The sequence below is a fragment of the Corvus hawaiiensis genome, chromosome 6, assembly GCF_020740725.1.
Source record: "Corvus hawaiiensis isolate bCorHaw1 chromosome 6, bCorHaw1.pri.cur, whole genome shotgun sequence".
In the NCBI taxonomy this organism is placed as follows: Eukaryota; Metazoa; Chordata; class Aves; order Passeriformes; family Corvidae; genus Corvus; species Corvus hawaiiensis.
The window spans coordinates 49,623,011-49,646,696 of NC_063218.1; the positions used below are offsets into that span (position 1 = coordinate 49,623,011).

A 23,686-nucleotide genomic window follows, 5' to 3' on the forward strand; every position below is an offset into this window, starting at 1 on the left:
AAGAATCACACGTGTACCTGATTGTTTCCTTCGATCAATGCTTCTGCCCTTTAAAGCACGCTCTGGTTCACTGCTACCCATGCACACCTCAAGGAAGAGAGGGATGTCAAGGAGCTGTGATTCATGCCAGAACTGGAAAATGGAAAAAGAGAAATTAAAAGCCAAATTTCTAAAAGTTCTTCCAGGTGCTAATTGCTCAGCAGCAATAACCATCACAACACAAGCAATTTCCTAGGAATTAGAGGCTCAAGGTTGCATTTCAGGCCATAGGCTCTTCACAGCTTGTTACTAGTCTTCTGGAAATTCCCTGAATTACAGCTGCTACTGCCTAATTGTTTCTATAGGTGAGTTTTGTTTATTCTACAGGCTCTTATTAAAGCTGTATGTGTGACAGGCTTATGAAACTGGGTAGGTGTTGCTTCTGGGCTAAAGCTTCTACTTTTTAACTCACTGGAAGTTAATTTGTGCATCTGAGTCATAAAACCTCTTCAAATGGAAGTGTCAGAAAGAAGTGATTCCACATCCTTATGATCAAGTTTTTGAACAAGAGACATAAGTTTAAGTCATGTTGGGCCCCTGCACACAAAGCCAGGAAGAATGTGCGTATTACTTATGGGTGCTCTAGTTCACACCATAAAGAACACTACTAATGCTCTGGGCAGAAAGGGGAGACTGAGAAAATACAGTGACCCAAAGCTGTCCAATTTGGAGTAGTTACCCTGGCTGGTAATATTTGTCTTTCACTGAAACTGCCAATAGAATATGGTTTAAAAAAGAAAAAAAAATCAGAATGGCCATATTTAACTGTATACCACAGCCAGCCTTGATCACAATAGCATATTCTCATTAGTAATTCCCGGTTTCATTCATCAGCTCAATGTGCAGTGTCAGCCAGAAGAAGCATCAAATTGTTGAGCATCATCAGGAAGGGAGTTGAAAACAATGCAGAAAGCATGGTTTTGCCCATGTGCAAAACGCAGGTGCACTCACATCCTGACTGAGGCTTGTCACAGCTCTCAGCATTGCAAGAGGGACAAAATGGACTGAGGGAATGTACCAAGAAGGGCAGGTAAAGAAATGTGGATGATAGTGCAGCTGTCTTATCAACGCAGCCTTAAAAAGCTGAGAGTTCTCAATTAAGAGAGGAGAAAGCTCCCTGGAAATAAGATGAATGAAAAACTTGTTCACTAAATCCAATTTAACAGTTATAATAAAGTGCTTTCTTAAACGGCAGGCAATGAGCTTGTGGAATATGTAGTCACAGCAGGTTTTAAAGGCAAATAGTATGAGCAGTTCCAAAAAGAGGGTAGATACATTCATGGACAATATGTCCATAAACAGCGAGAAGGCAGAGATGAGTCTGTAACGTCTGGATGCTGGGTATGGTACTCAGATAGCAGTCAGGTTTGTTTGCTCTTCCTGAACAGAATCTGCTAATGCCACTGCTGGACACAGGGTCCTGGGTTGGATGGATTCATCACTGACTGGGAAAGTAGCACATTCCTTGGCTACTGTTTACATTCAAAACAGTGCAAAGCATAAGGATATAGCTTATCAAGAAACAAGTGTATTAGCATGTGGCTCGCTACCTCAGCAAGACAGGTAACATGTAACAGTGGATGTTACTATTGTCATTCACAAAGGAGGAAGCTCTCTGCTGTGATTACAGGCTGAGGTCCAAGAGGTGCTGTGGCTTTGCTTAACCCTTGCAAGTCCTCAGATTCAGACATTATGGGACCTCTGTGACTCACACAGAATTCCAAATGAAATTCTGTCCTGTCCATCACTGCTGAGTGCCCTGGAGCTACGGGAGCCGAAAGTGCACTTTCTGGTTGACATTGCTCTGGCTCTTAGTTACACCACTTCAAACCCTAAAAGGGTCCTCCAGGCTTCCATGTGCCACCAAACCCAGAGATGAGTCTTTTGGGAACAACTCTCAAGCAGAACTACAAGTTCCTTTTACATTGCAACAGAGGAAAACAACACTAAACTCTGCAGCAGCTTTGGTGAAAAAACAGAGTGGCTAAATGCCTCACCTGAGGATGGTCCTAGCATAATGAGGGATGCAGGAAGGTTTCAAATGTTGGATGTGGCTCTAACCTGGTTTCTGCTGGTACAAGCTCTCCACAGCCTGTAGCTGCAGGGGGTACTGGTAGCATTTTAACTCCTAAACAGTACCTATTTATTTTTTCATCACAAGAAATTAAAGGTGCACTGAGCTGCTAGCAGAGCCATCTTTCAGATGGAGGGTAAAACAGACAGGATATTCAAAGAAAACCTGTCACTTCTTACAATGAGAGGAAACTTGACTTGAGTTCTGGTCAGGCCAGGTTTGAGATGGTTTTATTTTGAATGAGGGGAAAAAGAAAATTTTTGCTGTGGGGGCCAGCAAAGGAAAACTGAAAACATTTTTTTTGTTCTTTTTTTTTTTTTTCTTTTTAAATGGAACTTTCAAAAATACTTTAAAGTGCCATAGCTGAAAATGACTTTTTGGAAGTGGGTAACGCCTTCAATCCCTTAAGTTCACTCAGTGGCCAGCTTCCTTTGTGTGGGAATGCAGGTGAGTGGGAGGATATCTTTCACATAGCAATTGAAGGGAAAATATGCATTAAAACCCCACAGACTAGCACGCTCCAAAGCATTGAGTCAGCTGCCCTGGCAGCCACGAGGGCCAACTGTGTCCTGGGATGCCTCAGGCACAGCAGCAGCAGCCTGTCAAGGGAGGCGAGGTCAAGCGAGGTGATTGTCCTGCTCTGCTCTGCATGGGTGCAGCCTCACCTCGAGTCCTGGGGGCAGTTTTGGGTGCTACAATATAAGAAAGATATAAAGGTATGAGAAAGCATCTAAAGAAGGGCTATGAAGATGGTGAAGGGCCTGGAGGGGAAGCTGTATGAGGAGCAGCTGAGGTCACTTGGTCCATTCAGCCTGAAGGAGACTAAGGGGAGACCTCACTGCAGTTACAACTTCCTCGTGAGGGTAAGAGGAGGGGCAGACTCTGATCTCTGCTCTGTGGTGCCCAGTGACAGGACCAAAGGGAATGGCCTGAAGCTGTGTCAGGGGAGGTTCAGGTTGGATATTAGAGAAAGGTTCTTCACCTAGAGGGTGGTTGGGAACTGGATCAGGCTCCCCATGAGAGTGGTCACAGCACCAAGCCTGACAGAGTTTGGACAATGCACATGGTGTGATTTTGGGAGTTCTCTTGTTCAGGGCCAGGAGCTGGACTTCTTGGGATCCTTGTGGGTCCCTTCCAACTCAGCATATGCATGATTCTACAGTACCTGAGCTACTTCTAACACAACAGAACATTTTTGTAAGTGATTTGAGTTCAAACAGCCACCAGCCTTTTAAACAGGTCATCTTCTATGCAGGAACGAATGGGCTCTGTTCCAGTAGGAAAGAAGTCATGGTCCTACAGCTTGTCTCACCAATGCAAGGTCCCATGTAATCACTTGGCTTCAGCCAGGAGTAGTGTCATGGGTTCCAAAGGGCTCTAGCACAATAAATATCCATCAGTCTTACTCAGACTTGCAGAAAGGGCAAGAGGAAAGCCCTGCTCAGGATAGGTAGTCCCTGTCATATTACCAAAAGGTACAGCCATAGCTCAGCTGCCCAACACAGCAGCTAGAGCTCTGAGGTGGCATAGAGAGCCAGGAAGCAGTGACTGGCAGGATTCTGGGAAATACCAGAAGCTGGCAGAAACATTTCCCCTTCTCCACCTGCCAAGTTTTTTGTCCTTGTCTCCAAGCTCAGGAAAGAAAGCCATACATTTTTCTCAGTGTATAAAGTTTCAGCGGAATCACTTTCAATTACTATTTAAGTCCCATAAATGACACCATATAATCCAAATGAAATAACACCAAGATAACTTGGTGCTACAAAACATTACGACAGCTGAGTCTGCCCTTGAGAATGAGTGAAATCACCTGTCACCTGTAAACCAGCAGGTGTGTGCATGACTGGCAACCTCTGTCAAGGGCATTAGAAAAGGGAGTGGCTGGATACCTCATGCTGTCCTCAAGTCCCATCTGCCATGACCTTCTACAACACATCCTGCCACCTTTAAGCAATGAAACCTTAGGAAACTTGTCAGAAAAACCATGGTTGTGACACCACTTGCGAAAACATCGATGGTTAAACAGCACCAAGATTTCCACATCAAAGGATTGTTGTTCCAGAGTCACAGATGACCACTGAAATCCCAAGGTGACAGATATCCATTAAAGAAGGAAAAAATTAAAAGGTTAAAAATTAAATCTACTGAAATTCTTTGACAAAATGAGTCAGCCTCCTTTTCCCTTTCTTTTGACATTATAAACTGTGGTGGGAGGGTAGAGCACAGTTTGAATGCTGGGCTTTTATAATGTGTTTTTGCTTATTAACAAAACTCTAACCCTACCCCCCCTGCTTCTCCCCATAAATAATAATGTGGAGAAATGATGCAGAAGTACAGTTGTCTTCCAAGTGTGATGCATGTCAACCATATCAGGAAAGGACTGTTTATGGACATCCTAGGAGACCAATTAGCATCTTCAGGGTCATTTACCTTTTGGTCCATTGCAGAGATTGCCCCTAAAATATAGGCACATCATCTTGTGCTCATTTAACTGATGGTACTGAAGCATGGACTGTTTTCATGGCAATGTATATTTGGCAATACCATAAAAGTGGGAGAAGCAGTTTTCTGAGCAATAAAACTACTGGCTGGAATGCAACTGGCCTGTTTTACACATAACCAGTGTTTTTCTGCACAAATGCCTGCTTTAAGGTAAACATCTTTTTACAAAGGTACACAAAAATGACAGGAAGCAAAAAGGAGAAAAGGAAGAGGTGAGACTGAATCCCTGAAATACTTGGATCCATCATTGTACATCAGAAAGATATCTTAAGGCTTCTCTTGGTGGGTATCAGGTCCTATTTATTGTGCTCAAACTGCTGTAGTTGAATTGGGATGGTTTCAAGCAGCTTGGCAGCGACCCTTAGCTTAAACAGCAAGATGGCAAGAAGGCTAGGAAGACATTTGCCTGGGAAGAAGACAAAACCTGACATCAAAAATTATCAGTTCACATCCCAGATATCATGGTTGAACTCCCTGGCTCTGAATTTGCATCCCTGCACTTGCAATTCTAATGCCTGGTGATATGCTCTGATCTTTGTTTGTTTACTTGTCCTGTCTGACTGGAAATGATGTTTTGGCAACAGCCTGCTATTTACTGTGGCACAACAGCCCTAAACATCCTTTAAGACATGCTGAGGCTTAGCTGGCCAAATTCTTATGCTGGCCTTTCAACTCTCATTGAGAGCCAAGTGCCTAGCTTGATACATGCTTTTCAAAAATCCCAGCTTCTGGGTTTTGGTAACATTTTTTCAAATATCTATTTTTAAACCTCCCTTCCATCTACCACTTGAACCCAGTCAGTGCTGTACAGCCTCCCGATGCTACTGGGAAAAGCTTTTACATGAATGTTCACTAAACTCTAGTAAGTGAAATAATAAACCATATATCAAATAATGAAGTATTGCTATTGCTGTTCCCGTCTCCTTCTTGCATGAGAACATCGATGCACCAGCAGATTGCTTTTAGGATTATTAGTTTGTGTGTGCACTGCTTCCGCCTGCAATTCCTTAGTTAAACAGGCTGTTCTGAACAGTGCTTCTGCTCCCCAAGTAAACAGGAGTCCAAAGGGCAAGGAAGCCACATCCACAACTAACAATCTCTGTGGAAGGTAGAAGTCCTTTTAAAAACTGATGGATTAGATTCAATCTACTTCAATAGGCACTCACCAGCAATAGTCCAAGTTAATTTTACAGCTGACAGCTTAAAAGGTTGGGTGAATAATCTGTCCTCTCAAAAGGGAAAACTTCCTTTTTCTGAAAGATCCTGAACTTCCCAGAGTGCATCCATACAGATATAAGTTGTTGCAACAGCTTTACAGGTTATGAAAACAAGGAATCGTTTGTTACTTTCTATACTTGTCCTCTTTACTCACTGCTGAAGAGCAGAGTAATTCCAAGGCACACCTTGCAGAAGGGCGATGGCTCCATGAACTATGTTCTCTGCCAGAGGTGATGTGGCTTTGCAGTCTTTTCGTCCCCAGGAGTGCCTGGCAGAGGAGCTGTACCTGTCACCTCTTTTCTAGTTGAGAGATTAAGCACATAACTCCTTCCAGGTCAATACTATATGTAGTTCTACAGCAGTACAGTTGCTCAAATTAACTGTGTCACTGCAAAACCTCTCTTTTTTGGCAAGAAATAACAGTGTCCAGTGAGAATGGAAACAGGAAGAGAATAGAGTGAGGGGGAAACGGATATCAGGGCATAGCAGAAAATTATTGCCTTATTTCTCCACAAAACTCATACCTCCAGGTGACACCAAAGCAAGGAAATAAAGATTTAAAGCAGCTGATAAGGAATAAAACAAACTGTCCCAAACATGAAATCAGGAGGTCAAAAGGAAGAAAACTTTGAAAGTAGGGTTTTTTTCTTGTTGAAGGAGCATTGTTGCTACTGCATTCAGCAGAGGTAAGACTCATTCTGCAGCTGCAAGCACTGCAGGAGAGGCCATAAACACATTGCATGGGTTTTCTGTCAGACTGTGCTGTCATCTTTGACAAAGCAGGCAGTGCTGAGGCTTTCTGCTAGGACTAAGATCTTCACTCCCAGTCACTGGCTTTTTTGTGCTAATGCACTCTAAGAGAGACACTTAATGACCGACGAAGGGAAAACAATCATTGTCACGAGAGTACTCACCATGCCCATCTACTGCAACGATGTGACCAGCCTTGCCTGGGTCCCAGGCAGGTGGGTGTCTTGTAGTTTCAAAGCAGTGTGCTCTTTTGAATGATTTCTAATCCCTGTAGCTGAGGAAAGCAGGAGATAATGGAGGATGTGCTTATGCTTCTCAGTGATTATCAGAGGGAATTATAATGGAGCATTTTCAAAATTAATTCATTTCCTATATCCAGCATACTTAATTAATCTGGGGAATAAAACTGATTAAGTTTCTCTTCTAGAAATCGTATTCTTTCTTCACCAGAACTTGATCTTGCTTTTACTATTAATATGTGGTTTGGTGAGATAACTGCGACCCAATTTATATGATTTGTTGCAGCATCAATCTTACCTAGTCTATAAGCCAGTTCTGATTCTACAAGGAGTATGTATCTCCAGGATGCAGCAAGTCTTTGTCTAAAGGTAGATGATTCAAAAATTAAAGTTAAAACCATGAATATGTTGATCTGAGTAGCCAAGAGATTCTGATTAACTATCAAAATTGTATTTGCTGCTCTCCTTCTCAAGAGGTCCTCAGGTTTTAACTTGCCCAGGTCTTAAGATACAGAAAAATTAATCTTGATTGCTGTCTGCATGCTCATTAGAAGTTTCGATTTTCTAAACAAGCCTTATAGATAAGAGAAATAATTTAGATTTTTCTTTAGCAGATTAAAGACTTGATGGAGTAACTCTCTCCCTTTCTTGTATGCACTGGCCTTTCTGATGTGGTGTTGTATAAAAGCATGGGCTGAGGTAGAAGTTAAGATGGGCATAGGCAAAAGAAAAGCAAGAGCTTTAGCAGAGAAACAGAAGAGGTGAGGAATTTATTTAGCAGTAATTGGTGGTGCTATTCCTTTCTAGAGAGTCACTGCCAAGAAGATTCCCTAATTTGCCTCCCCTTGTTCCTCAGCCCTCCTCCTCCGGACACAGAAGACTGCCATCCACGTCCTGTTACTTCTATAACTCATTTATCCACAAATGTGGGCCATGTTCCCTCTTGGTATCCCACTAGCTACAGCACTTGCTTTGGCCACGTGAGCTTTACTGCCTCACCTAGGCTCTGGGAGAATACGCTGAAAGATAACTTTAGCCAACAGATAACCTTGCTCTCAGGAGGCCCTGACAGGCCCCCTGCCCTTCCCAGACATCGGCAGATAGCCGCAATGCATTCTCTAGGAGACACCCATGGACTAGTACAGCTAGTAAGGAAGTAGCAGCGGCCTAAATGCAGTGCGAAGTCTGATCTTGCTTCCAGCCAACTATAAATAATTGCAGTCATCTCTATTTCTCTGATTTAATTTCACTTCAACTACAGCAGCACCACCTTTAAGAGTCTGGCTGCCAACCTCATGACAGTGGGTTTTTTCTTTGCAGAAGGACTTGCATTTGCGTCACAAGCGGGAAAGACTCTAAGCTTTTTTTAAGATGAAATATGGTTGGATCCTGAAAAATGATCCAAAAGTTCCCTAAAGAATCATAACCCAGAAGGTGGGAGGGGTGGGGCAGAGAACACATGATTTCTAAGTTCTTCTCATGATCTTTGAACACCTGGCAGAGCCAGAAGGGGTTTGAGGAGCTTTTGACACTTTAGAGGTCACAGACTTTCATTCAGTCCTTTGTCATCTTTAACTTGGGTCACAAATCGACATTCAAGATGCATGAGGTAAAGAAGGAACACCTTGAATTTTTGAGTTCTTGCCACTGCTAAAGCTGTTCAGTGACTGAAACCCTGACCCTAAAAGCCTGGCCTGACCAGACAGTGCTGTTTGGACAAGGAAAGTCTGCCCAGGTGCTTTTAATTACCAGGAAAGTAGTTTTCCAGAAATAGCTTGCTGGCTGTTTGCCAGATCTATTTCTTCCGACAGGAAAAGCAAAATGTAAACATCCAGCACTTCATAACAGACCACAGAAATCCCTCTCCAACTGGAGCAGGACTCTGGAAAGACTGTGCTATCCTCTTGTCTCCTAACCCTGGGCTACCTCCTAAACAGAATTATCCCACACACCTTAGCAGCTTGCCATGGGGAGATTGTGGGAGTTCCCTCAGGCTGCAGGAGACATTGCAGTGCTGAGGAATCCACTAGGTCTTGGTACAGAAATATTGCTTGGGAGAGCAGATCAAACAGGGAGCTACTGCCATGCAAACGCTTATAAAGCCCTTGGGTACTGCCGAGAGAGACCAGTCCCGCCCAGCTGCCTCTGAGTTGCAAAACTGGGCCCATCTGAAACTGATTGAGAAGGGTGTTCTCATTTAGTCCTGTCTTTGGCATTTATTTCTTCTTCAAACCTACTACTGTGGCTGCTGACAGCTTTTCCTGGACTTCAGAACTTTTTAGTTATGTGGTACTGTGCTTACTGGTGATACAGGTATAGAGGTACCTTATGGTATCTCATATGTTGTAACATCTGCAAAGGCAGCTCTTTAGGGAGTATTTCACTTTCCCTTTCCTTGATCTGTGCCTGGAAATGTCTTACAGGAGGCAGACCCCTGAGAAAAGTATCTCCTGATAACTCTAAGCATATGGGGAGGTAACAAAGTGTATTTTCTGGGTTCCGTCACCTATGCACAACACTCTGGCAGGAAGAAGATGAGACAGAGAATGTTACAGTGAATAAATAGAGCTTCGCTCTTTGCAGTAGCTGCCAGGCAGCTCATGGCTCCAATTCTCCCTTTGCATCCTTGTTCCCTGCCGGCACAGCATCTGTGCTGAGTCTTTCAGCATTCAAAGTTCCCTATTTCTGGAACCTTTAGCCAAACTACATGACAAGAGATACATTCTTATTAGTGCTCTAGTTTCTAGTTTGGCAATTTTTGGAAGACATCCAGAGGACATGTTAAAGGATAAGGAAATGGTGTGGTTTCATTACTCAGATATTCCTCTTAATTCCACTGATGCCTTGGGATTATGAGGAGCAAAGTTTCTTTGCTGGTAAGTGCTACACAAATATGTAGGATAACATTTGCAATAAGGAGATGATGGAGAGAAGGGGAGACACCGATAAGGGAAGTTGTTTAGAGATGGCACAGTAAGTGCTTAAGGAGCTTGCCCAAGGTTGAAGAAAGAGATTGTGTGAGAGCCAGAAACAGAGACAATGTCTGCTGAGTCATAAAACACGAGTTTACTCATCTGAATTTTTTCCCATTGCATAAATACCAAGGAACTCGTCTGCAATGTAACACACACAAGTTGCTTAAATGCAACTGAACTCAGTAAACAGAGGGTGGTTTCATGAGCTTAAAGAAAGGAAGACCTTCATCTTACAGAGGGTGAAAAATAAATTACTTCTTTGCAAGGAAGGCATTGGCTGGGCAGTGTCACTATTGTGCTTGGTTCCAACAGGGAGATGACTCAGAAGTGCTGACACTGATGCTGCTGTTGGTCTCCCTTGCACATCTGACTTCCTTGCTTTGGGCAGTTTTTGCAACTGCACCCATCCTCCACAGGTCTCCAGCCCATTTAAAGTCTCCACAACCATCCCCATTCAGAGTCTCCATAGCCACAGTTGGATCAGGAGGGAGCTGTGTGGAAATACTGCTGTCTGCTACGTGTACAATGCCAGGGGAGGCTTCCAGCTCAATGAAGTCCTTGCAATTTACAGTAAAGAGAGGCTGGAAGAGGACGTCAGGAGGGAATTGCATTGCAGAGCACTGCAGCTTGAATTGGGAATTTCTCCTCTAGAGACCAGTTGTGAAAAAAACAAAAAAGGATCATCTTGCTTCCTCTTCACAAGAGGTCACGCAAGGCAGAGAGTTGGTGTCAGCCCCAGCCAGATGAAATTAGCAAGAATTAGCAAAAAATCCAGTGTCTATAAGTAACCTTTGTAAAAATTAAGACCCTTATATGGCACCAAATAATGCAAAGGAGAGCTTCCCAAAGAGGACTTTGGAAAACATCAGCACAGTGCCATGGGCAAACAAACAGCTAATTCAGTCACTAAAGAGATCTGATGCTTTCTGGGGAGGCTCTGGGAATTGAAGAGGTGGTATGATACAGGGTGGTAAAGAAAGAATCAAAGCCGGAGCAGAGGGTCCCATTGTATAGGAAAAAAGCTCCATTTGGCCAGAGTCTGACTGTCTGCCCTGTCAGCCTCTGATCTGGCAGAGTTCTGTCAGCTCTTTCTTTAACTTGCATTATTTACCCAATTTGTTGAAGACAATGTGGCTGCATCTGGGCTTGAGTATAACACACAAACTAAATGCTCTGCTGCACTGCTGCCTTGAAGTGCTTCCCAAAAACACTAGAATGAGCCTCTCTGGCATTGCCTACACTACAGTTTTGCTAAACATTTCCGACCATGACATCAGCTGTCATGGAGAGACAGCAACAGTGTGGACTCTTGAGCAAAGCAGACTTCGAATTTGCATATTAAAAGTCTGAGTCCATGAGAAAAGATTTTTAGAAGGCTTAAATGTATTAGGAGCTTAGCTAGCATTGATTTGCCCATTCTAGAAAGAAAATCTGTACCTCAGAATACATCTATAAGTTTCTAGAAAAGTTATTTGACTTTCAAAGTAGCACCTGTTCTCATCTCCAGTGGGACTTGCACATGTCCAGAACTTATGAAAAAGCAAAATATTCCTCTGTAGGAGGCCAAACCTAAACATTTATTAACGTAACTTTAAACATCTACATTTTCAAGATGTTGACCTTCCTCTAAAATATTATTTTACTAACCAATTTTTCTCATTATCTAAAAGTTGTTCATGCAGTGCTGTTTAATAAGTTGGGTGTGAAATAGGTCACACCAAAATTGTGAAATTAGGTGAATTCACACCCAATAGGTGGAGTGTGAAAATGAAGACTATGTTAAAACAAACCTAAAAAAAAAAATTATTGAAAATTTTGGTCTGTTTGGGTGGTTCCTGCAATTTGTCTTTTTGTAAAACAGCTTCTTGCCTGAGGAAAAATTTAAATGCTCTTAGTTTTTGAATATTGTCCAATGAAAATTTCTGAAGGTTATTTTTTTCCATTTGAGAACAGAAACATGTCTGCTCCATGGTCCCCTGCCCACAGCTGTTAAAAGATATGTAAAAGCACAGAAAGGAGCCCAACCCAAAACAATAGTTATTAAACTTCCCCCTTCCTCTTATTTTGCAATAACAGTTCAGAAACATGCACAGTTAACTTTTCATCATGAAAACTATTCTCATCTAAGTTGCTAATACACCCATGGAACTGATAAGCTAAGAATATTTCCTGGTTTTTTATTATTTCCACTATTTATTTCCATGCCAAGCAGAAGCGTGTTCTCTACCCACTTTGAAATTCATACTCAAAGATGCATTACCTGTAGAAAGGCAGACTTTAGGAGGTTATTTTTCTTCTTTATTTTTGTTCTAGCTAATGCTTTGCTGGTTATAGAAAGATGTTCAAGAATCTGATCACTCAGAGTGCTCTGAAAGAACTTTTATTAGTAACAACCAAGGCTAATAGGCCAAGGCAGCACATAAACAAGAAATTTCTTCTTTTAACATCAGGATCCCTGAACAAAGGGATCTCCTGATCTTCTGAACTGTAATGCAGAGCACTCAGCTTTCTGTATGTTGCCTGCAAAAGTTGCTCTAACTTCCTGACAGGAAAATGATGCCAGACTGACTTCATAAATCACCTAAAAATGGTTTGAGCTCTTGTGAAAACTGGAAATTACATGGCTATTCTTAATACTCTTATAAATATTACTAATATTCTCTTTTAATAGGCTACTAAGAAAATTCTGTATTATCTTCCTCTGGTAGCTTTTACTGAAGCAGCATTCTGCAGGTCCTTACTACATAAGCAGACTTCTTACTCCAACACACTTTGGTAGTGGCAGGAAGAGGATTTGGAGCACAGACACCCACAACACTTGTCACAGGACCCTGAGAGGACTTCTGTGAGTGGGAGCTCTGTTTCTGCTCAACTCTGCTGCTCTTCAGTCTCATGAGCATTGCTGGTGTTGGCCTTGCTCGAGTAAACTGTCCCCCAGATGACTCCCTGCATTTGAGCACGAAGCCACCCAGCCTTGCCATCCCAGGGACCGTGGTGTGCCACCTCAGGGCTGTGTTACTTGGGATTTCACCAGTTTGGTAGGACTGGCCACACCGGGTCTCAACCAAGTGAATAAGTGACAGCTCCGCTACTGTGGCAGGTGCTTGTGTTCTGCAGGAAGTGAGGCCTCAGAGATGACATCAAATCTCCTGTTAGTCTGATATCCTCTAAATGACAATGACCAGTAGCAGCAGCCTCGGGAAGAAAAGGAGAAGAGAATAACTCCATGCTAAGCATGTAGTAATGGTTTCCCAGAGTCTTGCCAGCAGGTTTTCTGCAGCATCCAGTCTGCAGCTCAGGGTTCTAGGATGTGAAAATACAGGAGTTTGTAGTGCATCTACATGGTTAGATCCTGGCACTGACACTTTTCTGTGTGAAAGAACACAATTCGAGAAGAAGCAAAATACAGATGTTTCTTTCTTCAAAAGTTAAATCAGGCTGTTAAATACCAGAATCATTTAATGTAAGCCTGGGGGATTTTATGGGAAAAGGAACTAAAGAGCAAGAAAGAGGGAACTTACCAGCCTGCCCTGAACTCGTATTCCCTTGTCTGCACCCCACCCATTTGACACTGTTGAGCTGAACTGGTATCAATAACATGATAAACTGCAAACTGGGTGAGGTTATGCCAGTAGTACAGGCAGTCATCCCTTCTTAGCAAAACCATTTTCAGAGAAACAAGAGGAAGGACTAGGAAGACCTTTGTAAAGTGCACAAGTATATCAGTGCTTTTATGGCTTGGTTACTGGAAGCCCTACACATGTTTCAGTTGATAAGGCAATCACAAGGTTTTCATTCTCATCTGAATAAGAATATTTAATCTTTGCAGCATAAAGTCCCATGTGCTAAATTAAATTTCCTGCCAGCTCAGCAAACAGTTTTGCTACTTTGAACTGCATTGTGCATGATTTCCTTTCATCACAGGATGCATTCTGTCTTGAGCATCAACAGCCAAGAGGGAAAAGCCCAGTCTGCTCCAGCACAAGCATCAGCATGCTGTGGTATTCAGAACAACCATGCACCAGCAAGCAGCTGGGTGGGATGCAGATGACCAAGCAGAGGCACCTGTAACGGGGACGAGTGTGTCTGAACGAGGCACTGCAGGCTACTTTAACTGTCCACGGACATAAAAGGCTACTTGGTGGCACAGTGCAGCCTATCTGATGGCAGTGCCTGGTCAGACACCATCCTAAAAGTGCCTCTTTCTCTGCATTGGTTTTCAAGGATGTGTGGAAAACTAGCTCAGGTGTAGACAGCCACATTGCAAATCTCTGTGATCAGGAGGGAAGAATCTGACTTCCAGTTTCCCCCCATTTCTAGGTAATAGAAGCCTTTGCCACAGTAGATTTGGGGAGGCTTCTCTAGGTCGCCTCCTGCAGCTCACTCATCTATGAGTATGTTTCAGAATGCTTCATGCTTATAGGCTAAATTTTGCCATTTCATTCCTGAGTTACCTGAAAACCTAAAACAGAGAAAAATGGTCATATTTTTCTTCCAAGGGAAGAGCAGGAAGAGGGGGAGAAATTATGGCATTATAGCAAAAGCAGAGGTGGTTTTTTCACATCATATACCCTCAACAAATTTAAAGCATTGCATCTTGATGAAGTTCACCAAATGTCTGTGCTGATTTTGTAACAAAGTTTTATCTGGTTTAATTCTTGGTTAAACTTTGCTTATTTGCATTTTTGCTATGTAAGAGTGGGTGACAGTTGTGATTACAAAGACTTTCAACAAACAGAATGGATGCTACAGTACAAAGCAAAAGGGAGACTGGGGTCTCCCGTTGTTAGGGAACAGAAATTCAGTTGCCTTTTGGTTAACTCCATCCACAGCTCAGCCCCTTCCCAGCTTTTCTTGCATCATTTGGAGTTCATAGCATTTTAGAGATTTGCTGACACAAGTTCAAAAGTACAGGAATTTTGGCTATTAAAATCAAACTCAAAAATACACTTTTCTTTGTTCGACCACTGAAATTGACAGGAAGATGAGTTTGACATACAAATCTCAATTCCTCAGTATCTCAAAGCCTAGCCTTACTTGACCAGAGTAACTGAACATATCTGAAGAGAAAAAGCTTCATCTGCTATAAGAAGGAATTAAATGTGTATAAACAGACACTAGGTTTTGGCAGGCTATTCTCTTTCCCAATCCTCAGTATTTCCCCAATTACTATACAGCCCAGTCATTCTACATAAGTTGTTTTTATTAACACTATAAGAGGCCATCTGTCTGCAAACACCCAGTCAAATAATAGAAACCAACAGAAGAATAATCAAATTCAACTACTGACAGATCGAAAAGATTTGTGTGCAGAATAAATATTTACTTTTTTAGGCACTTCAATATAATTCTGGGAGTTTTCCAAGCATTTATCATTTCAGGGTGGCAGGGAACGGTAACAATTCTTTCTCCACCCACTTCAAGAATTTTTACTTTCAATCACCAAAGATGATGTAACACGAGGCCTTTCCAATCTGCATCATGTTGTCACACCCTCAAAATACTGAGCATGCTGTGATTGTTACAAGCTCATAAAAAAAAAAAACACCAAACAACCAAACCAGCACATTTTGAACTCCAAAATTTTGACTCTTAGAGGTGTCTCATCCAAAAGATCAGAGTTGCTCCACAAAACTGTGGCTGCAAAAATGGCCTGTTTCTCTGAATGGGTCCTCTGAATCAATGTAGATGGATTTGGTTTAGCAATCAAAACTAAAATACTTGGATTAACTGTACAGTTTCTGTTGAGAGCTCTCCCACCAGGCAGCTTTTCCAACCACTCTGCCCCCAGCCTGCAGGGGGTTGTGACCCGTATGACACAAGTTGCTATATTTTCTAGCAATGGCCAGCAGGTTGTTCTATGCAGCATCCCCATTCTTCTTCTTCTTCTTCCTTGTTTTCAATGGAAATATTAAATAGGACAAACAATGCTGATTTAATACTGAAGCACTTAAAGGAAGCTTCTTTGCAAATTGGTGTGTTAAAAAAAAAAAAAAAAAAAATAGTTTCTTCTCCCAGGTAACAAATGATAGGTTGAGAGGAAACGACCTCAAGTTATGCTGGGGAAATAAAGATTGGATATTAGGAAAAATTTATTCACCAGAAAGGTTATCAAGCAATGGAACAGGCTACCCAGGGAAATGGTTGAGTCATCATCCCTAGAAGTGTTCAAAAGCATGTGGATGTGGCACTTGGGGACATGGTTTAGTGGTGAACCACAGCTGGGTTTACGATCTTTAAGGTCTTTTCCAACCTTGACAGCCCTGATATTGTGCTGTTATTCCCCTCCATCCAAAGTTTCCTTGGGGACTGAGAGATTGAAAAGACCAACTAGGCAGTTGCAATATGTCTCTGAGCAATGAGCGTAACGAAATGCATGCAAGGGTGGAAGAGAGTGGTTTCCCTTCATGTTCAAGAGTCTAAGAAATGATAGCGATCCAATAGTGTGTAGCTGTTTTCCAGCTGCTCCTCAGCCTCCATGTTTCGCCACTGCTCATCCTCATGCCTGAGAGAGAGGAATACCCCCCTACCCGGGGGCAGTTACTGCACTGTGTACAGACAGCTGTACAGCTCTGCACGTCCCACTTTGCCACATGCAGGCTACAGCTCCCAGCCTGTCAGGAGGGCACGTGCTTGTGTCTGGCCCTGATGCTGGAAGGAAAACATCCAGCTATGTTGCAAGCACGCGTGATTGCTCTGTTACCTTGATTTTCACCGACTTGCCTCAGAACTGAATTTGCCTCAGTGGCCATAATGATTCTAACCTGTAATTGTGGGTTTTAAATAAGGTGTCAAAAATGTATCAAAAGCAGCTGAGCACAATGAAAGCCAATTAAATTTGATGATGAAAGATCTAAAGAGTTTTGTGAAAATAGACTAGATTGCCTCTTGAATGATTATCTCTGCTTGAATACAGAGATGCTTTAAATAAAGCTTGGCTTTCTCAGAAAATTTTGCCTTCAAAATGAATTTCTGGTTTTTAAGAAAATGAAATTACAGGAGGGATATCTTTTTATAAGTATCTTACACTGCAGAGTTGTGCTATACTGAGAACAATACCACAGTAACTAAAAAGGTACACATGTAGCAGGTTTGTTTAAAAAAATTCCATGAATGTTTGCAATACGGTCTGAAGTACTATCATTACTGCTTAGGGAACAAAAACTTTTCACCAGGGATAACTACAGCTGCCAAAAATCAACTATTATGTAATAGCTGGGGGGGAAAAAAAAGAGTGAAAGGGGGAGAGGAAAAAAAACTCCCACTCTCCATCTCCTCATGGTCCCTGGAGTATCTATGCAGACCAGATGTTAGGAGGGAAGGATGTGCTTGTACTGCCTGCTACACAACAAATGATTATGCCTTTTGCAATAGGGTAAGTAGAGAGGTGTCAGAAATGCTGGGGTACTCATTCTCATGGAAAGCAATGGGCAGGATGAACCCCCTGTTCTTAATTGTAGGTCTCAGCTTCAGAGGATGAGGGGCCAGTTCCTGTCTGGGATGTTTGGTAAATTAACTCCTCTCTTTTTGTGCCTTGGCCACCTCAATGATGGCTTAAGCCAAATTGCAGCTATGCATTATTTGGAGTCATGTTAAAAATTGACTCATTAATTTTAAAATCACAGCAGTCATGGTAATAGATATTATTTATTATACATTGCTGTACAGTAAGATAGTTGTTATAAAATACATTTGTATCTGCTTTGCAGATAAAAAAAAGTGCATTTGGAAAACAGTTCTCCAATGACAAAAACTCCACTAATAAAACATATTCCACTTCCTGCTTAGGCTATACTGTTCTAAGGCACTTACCACCCACATAGCTCAGCAGAGTGAAGGCAGTGAACTTCAGAGCTCAGAGAGGGACCAGCAATAAAAAAGGCTCTTCAGCTGTTAAAGCCACACACCATTTTGCTGGGCCTGAGAAAAGGATGGACAAGTAGCAGGAGAGTTAATGCCAGGAAATAATAATAACACTAATACTTCACTAATTACTCTTTTCCTCTGCACTCGATCAAAAGTGAGATTAGGAGTGCAACTAACCAAAAAATAAACCCCCAAAAATTTATGTTAAGAATAAGAGGATACATCTGTTTCCTGCCTTAGCCAGATCTGCTCACCCCTGCCATCAGAATAGCTACACTGAGATGTGAAGTTCCGAAGATTAAAGCTGAGGGCCACTATTTTTGCTCAGAAGAGCTCCAGAATATGCGTAAGAGTAGTTTATTATGTCATCTCTGCCTGTGACAATGCAGAAGTGCTGCCAAATGGGGAAACTCCTAATTGTGAAAAGCTCATTTGAGTGAATGCAAGTAAGAGATTAAGGATTAAATACCTGTCCCAAAAGAGTTCTTTATGCCATTTCTGGAAGTCAAAAAGATGAGCTTGCCATGGATTTAAGTAAGCACAGTGCTGACATTTGGCTTTAGAAGGATTTTGCCAGTTTGTCCAATGTGTCTCAGCTCCTACAGTGGAAAGTCTTTTCAGAATTTTAGATCTGGAAAAGAGACATTTTGAAAATGGACTCCTTCATTTAATTTTTCATTTACATACTTCCAGTTTTGGCCTGCTGGCAAGATTTCTTAAAAGATGAAAATTGCTAGCAAAAACTATCGGAGTGGGAATACCTAGTCACACTGACAACTTATAACCATCTGTCACTGGTTACTCATGAGTGGTTGGAGTCCCCTTTGTGCTAAGCACTTCATGTATGCATAGCAAATGAGAAAGTGCCTGCCCCAAATAGCTCAGAACAGACAGAGCTAAGATCTGCCTAAGACTGCAAGATGTACATGGCAGAATTGGGAAATGAGCCCAGGTTCTCTCATTTCAAATCCAATTCCAATTCATCTTTCTAGATGAAATGGATTGGAACCTGTCCTATGTCTGTATGGAAAAAAGTTCTGCACCACTGACAAATACACACAGGGTTTTGGTAGTCTGTGGCTAAACACAGGAGGATATCCTGATGCTGTGAAGGAAAGGCTAAATTATTGTTTAAGCTGAATGAAGGTGGAGGCTCTGATACTGCCCATACTGTTCAGAGTGACAGCAGCAGAAATAATCACTTTATTTCACACAGGCTTCTCTCCCTGTGAAGCCTCCTGTCCTAAAGGAAATAACGGTGTGGGTTTTGTCATCCTTTTACCCCCTTCCCTAATATAAACCCCATGACTTTTTGTCATTCTAGCAACTTTTTGTCTTCAAAATGCCTGAACCAGGTTTCTACAAACCAGAAAAATATTTGCAATCATTTTTAGTTGTCTTGTTTGGGTTTTAGTGGGTTTTTCATCCAATATCTGAGAATCTGATTGGACAGAGCTCTGAGTGGGGAGGAAGAAAGGGAGAAAAGATCCCTGCTCAAATAAACAGCCTGTTCCTGCTCCTCTTTGCCCAAAAGATCTGCTAATATCACAGCATCTTTGTTGTAGATCTGCATAACATCTTGAACCATTAATATACAGCACCTGGTGTTACTGCACTCCTAACTCCCACATTCAGTCAGATGGAACAAATCCCAGCCCAGGGATATTCCTGGATTACTGGTATATATGCCCCATCTCTGGCAGTATTCAAGGCCAGGTTGGATGGAGCTCTGAGCTACTTGGTCGAGTGAAAGATGTCTCTGCCCATAGCAGGGGGGTTGGAATGAGATGCTCGTGAAGGTCCCTTCCAACCCAAACCATTCTATGCTTCCATTGGAGGCTCAGAGCCTGGGAGGTGCAGGAAGTCCAGAGAAGCCATGTGCAGGAGTTGCAGGAATTGGTGCAGCGATTCCTTCTATAGCAGGCAAACAGCAGGAGCTGTCATGTGCCCAAGGAGACATGTCTCTGTTTGTCCTACTGATCTGCAACCAGGTCTGCTTCTCACAGTCATTCCACGCAGGAACAGAGGAGGTCACAGCTACTGCTGCAGGCCAGGAGCTGTGGCAGTGACCACGCAGCTGCTTTATGCTGTGTCTGCTTTAACTTTGTATCACCACCGATTCTGGAGCCCAGGCCTTCCTCACACAGAGCTCTTCTGCCCCAGCTTTGCAAGGAATTAGTTTTTGGAACGAAAAGGCTCTTAATTGTAATGTAAATGAAGAACCATGGAAGGTAGTGCCTGGGTTTTTGACAGCATGATTCACAGTGGTTGCTTTCGTCCTTTCAATGGAAGCGATGTAATTAGGGAAAGCACAGTCAGATCGAGTTTGCCTTGCAGGAGGAGACAGAACTACAGTGATGAAGCACATAACAGAGCAGTGGAAAATCAGCCCTCCTCCACAGTTCATGCAGCACTCACAGTGTCAGCTTTGAACTATTCTGCAGTGTATTTTGAATAACACATTACATATATGCCTGGAATAAAACATAGGGACCTTAACACTACATTGATTGGATTTTGTAAGTGGTTAACTCATAAATCCTCTTAATGAAACAAATGCATCCAGGCTGAAGATTGAGGTTGGCTTTAGGATTCTTTTTTTAAGTCACTACTGCCAAATTTTAACTGTAAGAGAAGGTGTTACATGTGCGGTTTCTAAAGTTACTGCTCAGCCTGCAATGAGATTATGGTATTGTTAAAATGAAGGAATTCCTGTTCTGTGGTGTTGGTTTTGGCTGATCCTGTATTGTGAGTTAACTTCATTTGATGTATTTTCTTTAGAACAAATTTCCTTCAATTCATCAGCAGAGGTTCAAGCTGCTCTGCTAAGAGTTTGTGACATTTTTTTGGAAGTAGTTATGAACTCACCAATGCAAAGTTAACAGATTGTCAGGAACACTCCCTTGGGAGTGACGTTTCTAATTTTTCTTTATCCTTTCTCTTTTGTTTATTCTCTTTTCCCTTTCAAGACTATATCTTTCCAGCCCAGAAAAACTGTTCTGTGGAGCTTTTGACACAATCCTAGAGAGCTGCAGAAGAAGCCAGACCAGAGAAGAACATTCTAATTATCCACTAGAATGGAGGCCTTGAGCAACAGATATTCAAGAGCAAACCTTCAGTCTGTTCCTGGCTTTCTCTCAGACTCGTTGGATAATCATAGTCAATTGATTACAGTGGGGTATTTCAGACCCAACCATAAAGACAACCAACAAATAATCAGTGGGGCAGTTGGTGCAGAACCAGCAGGTCACCTGGGGAATTACCTCTCCACAAAAATAGGTTTGTGTTCCTATGCTTCACAAAGGGCAGAAGCAGCCAACACATAGAGTAAAACTGGAATGAGCTCTTTGACAGAGTATTCTGGGTCATGACAAGAGTATGCCATTAATTGTTTAGTCAGGGGAAAGAGGTATGTGATTGTAGGTAACATAGCTAAGTCATCAGTCTTGGTAATTATAGGTAAGAAACCAGTATACTCAGCCAAGCAGTGGAGACAGATGGATTAAAATAATATGATGTCAATGAGAAAAAGAAGTGACAAATTCTTCTGTTTTCAAGCTAAAGAATGCTTGCAATTTATTTTGCTTTGAAGATCTTTGTATTTTATACAAATGGACCGTTTTGAAAAATTCTAATTGGCTCACTTCATACAAATGCCTGTCCAAGTCTCTTCAAATCCTTTGAGAAAGGCAGAGGAGACTAGCAAGATGAAAAAAACAATGGAAACAGTTAATGAATGACCTTGTCTTATAGTCCTGTTCAAACATACACTTTCCTTAACAAGTGCAGTAAACTGCAACTTTGAATTGGATACGGAAAGAAATATCCCCCCTGAAAAGTAAGATTTAGCTTGGCCATGAAAGCTGTTCTCTTTAATGTGGCAACAACAGGAATACAAGAGCTTCACATTCCCCTTTTATATGTTTAACCTTTGACAAAAAGGTTAAACACTTTCCTCACAACTGACTCACATCAGGAAACACAAGAACTCCACTCTCCAGATGAAGCCTGGCTAGCTGAAAATGCAATGTCAGCATCCAAGTGCATTAAGACAAGGATTCCTTGTGCAGCTCCTAGTACTGCTACAGGGGCAGGAAGTGGGTCTTTTACAGACAGGAGGGAGATGAAATGGTGCCGGGAACAATAAGGAAGTTCAGGGTGGAGGGAGAATTAGTTCCAATTACAAACATCTCACTGAGATCTATTTTAAACACGTTGATATATTAAAACCCCCCTAGCAACACAGCAGGAAAGTTTACAAAACATTAAATGGAATACCTATGAAAGCTTTCCGTGTTTTCCATTCTTTGTCTTACAGGTATTTTAGGGCCGGATTCTCATCTGGTGTCAATGTGCCTAATTCCCTTCACTTGGCTGATGAATGTAAGCTCAAGTTTGGCTGGATGTGTTGGTTTGTTCATTGGAAGACTGGTGGCCAAGCTCCTCAACCGTAGCAGCTCCAAAGTCAATCAATTCTGCAAGTACCTAATACGTCAAAAATTCAGGATGGGGGACCAGATAGGGCCATTGATTCTTAGTTCCCCAGCTGGCTAGAGATGTCCAACAGGATAAATCCAGGCCCTGTCAGGTGGGACAGAGTTGCCTATGGAGTGCTGAAGAATGAATGCTGGAGGAAATGAGGAAGTGCTGAGCAGGGACCCAGGATAAAGCACAAAGAAATGATCAGAGGTGAGTCCACGGGTGACTCCTCACCTTATCTTAATATTTGTAGGGGCCACCTACAAATCTTCCTCTTACAAATCACTTACATATCTTACTCTTACACAGGTAAGAGTGTACCTGCACACCCAGCATAGTGCAAACCCAGGAGTGCAGTCCCTCTACATGGAGCATGATGGGGAATGGGAAAAGAAGAGAAATTGTTAGGAACATGGCAGTCAGCACCTGGAAGCAAGGTCTACCTGCATCCATGGACAGACCATGGCTGGTATGACAGCCAGACAACAGAGATCCTGGAAAGGTCTTGGTGGGGGTAGATGGTGCTACTGCCCTCCCCCATACTCTGTGAAGGAAAGTGGAATGTGAAGAACCAAGCACTGTTTTCAGGAGCAGATCCTCTCTGAGGTGACCCCTGAGCTTGCCATCTGCCCCAACTTAATCTCTCTCCTCTAGCCCTCACTGCTCTGTTCAACCTTCTTCCTTCTATATCTTGGTCTGACTCATTCTTCCCTGGCAGAGGGAAATCCACTAGAAATAGTCATAGTGCTCCAGGACTTTTTGCTCTGCCAGGCTTCCTAGCTGCTGCACCTTTCCGTGCTGCTCGGCCAACCCCACTGCCCTGCTCACCCTTCTCCTGACATCATATGGCCTCATGCAACCTGTGCTTTTGGTGGCAACAGCATGCAGGGGAACATTTCTCCTGCCTGAAGCCTGCATTTTAGGGTAGAAGGGTGAGCTGGCACCCCTTCTTGGCCTAGGACAGAAAAGCTCTTGCAAACCACAGCACAATGTAAGGAGCTTAGGAAACGGTCATGGCCAAGTTCCTGGTTCCCTTCTGCACAGTGAGGCAATTGTGAAACTCTGTAGCTCAGCAAAGCATGGGATGGTGTCCCAGTGTTGTCCAAAAGTACTCCCTCCAAGACAATATGCAGAGAGGATGTGAGGAAGAGGCCATTCCAGGACTCCCTTGACTCAGAAGGAACAGAATTGCTTGTCACAGCAGCACAGACCCCTTCAGCCAAGTTGGTGTAGATGCAGGATTCACAGCATATTAGGGCACGGAAATGGAGTCTTCTCTGGACTGAACCCACAAGGAGGTGATGCTAAACCATGAAATAAAATTATATAATAAAATCAGATCTCTAGGTGTCATCTGCCCAGCATATCTAGAGATTACAATGCTGTCCTGAAGGTCTATCTCCTGCAGCCCTCATTATATGTGCAAAACAGCAAAGGATAAATCCTAGGTTCCGAACCTTGTGGGACTTCTCACTTTAAGGGAAGCAGAAACTGGCTCTTGATAAGTGATTCAATGTTTTGCTAAACACCAAAGCCATATAAAT

The 23,686-nt window shown here is 42.5% G+C and overlaps 1 long non-coding RNA gene across 1 annotated transcript in view; it reads left to right on the forward strand.

The window, feature by feature from the left end:
• LOC125328140 overlaps positions 1-23,686 on the forward strand; it is a 32,138-nt gene that overhangs the window by 3,027 nt on the left and 5,425 nt on the right. Inside the window, exon 2 of the long non-coding RNA XR_007204554.1 lies at positions 20,633-22,352. This is a non-coding gene — a long non-coding RNA (uncharacterized LOC125328140). The remainder of the gene's footprint in view (positions 1-20,632; positions 22,353-23,686) is intronic.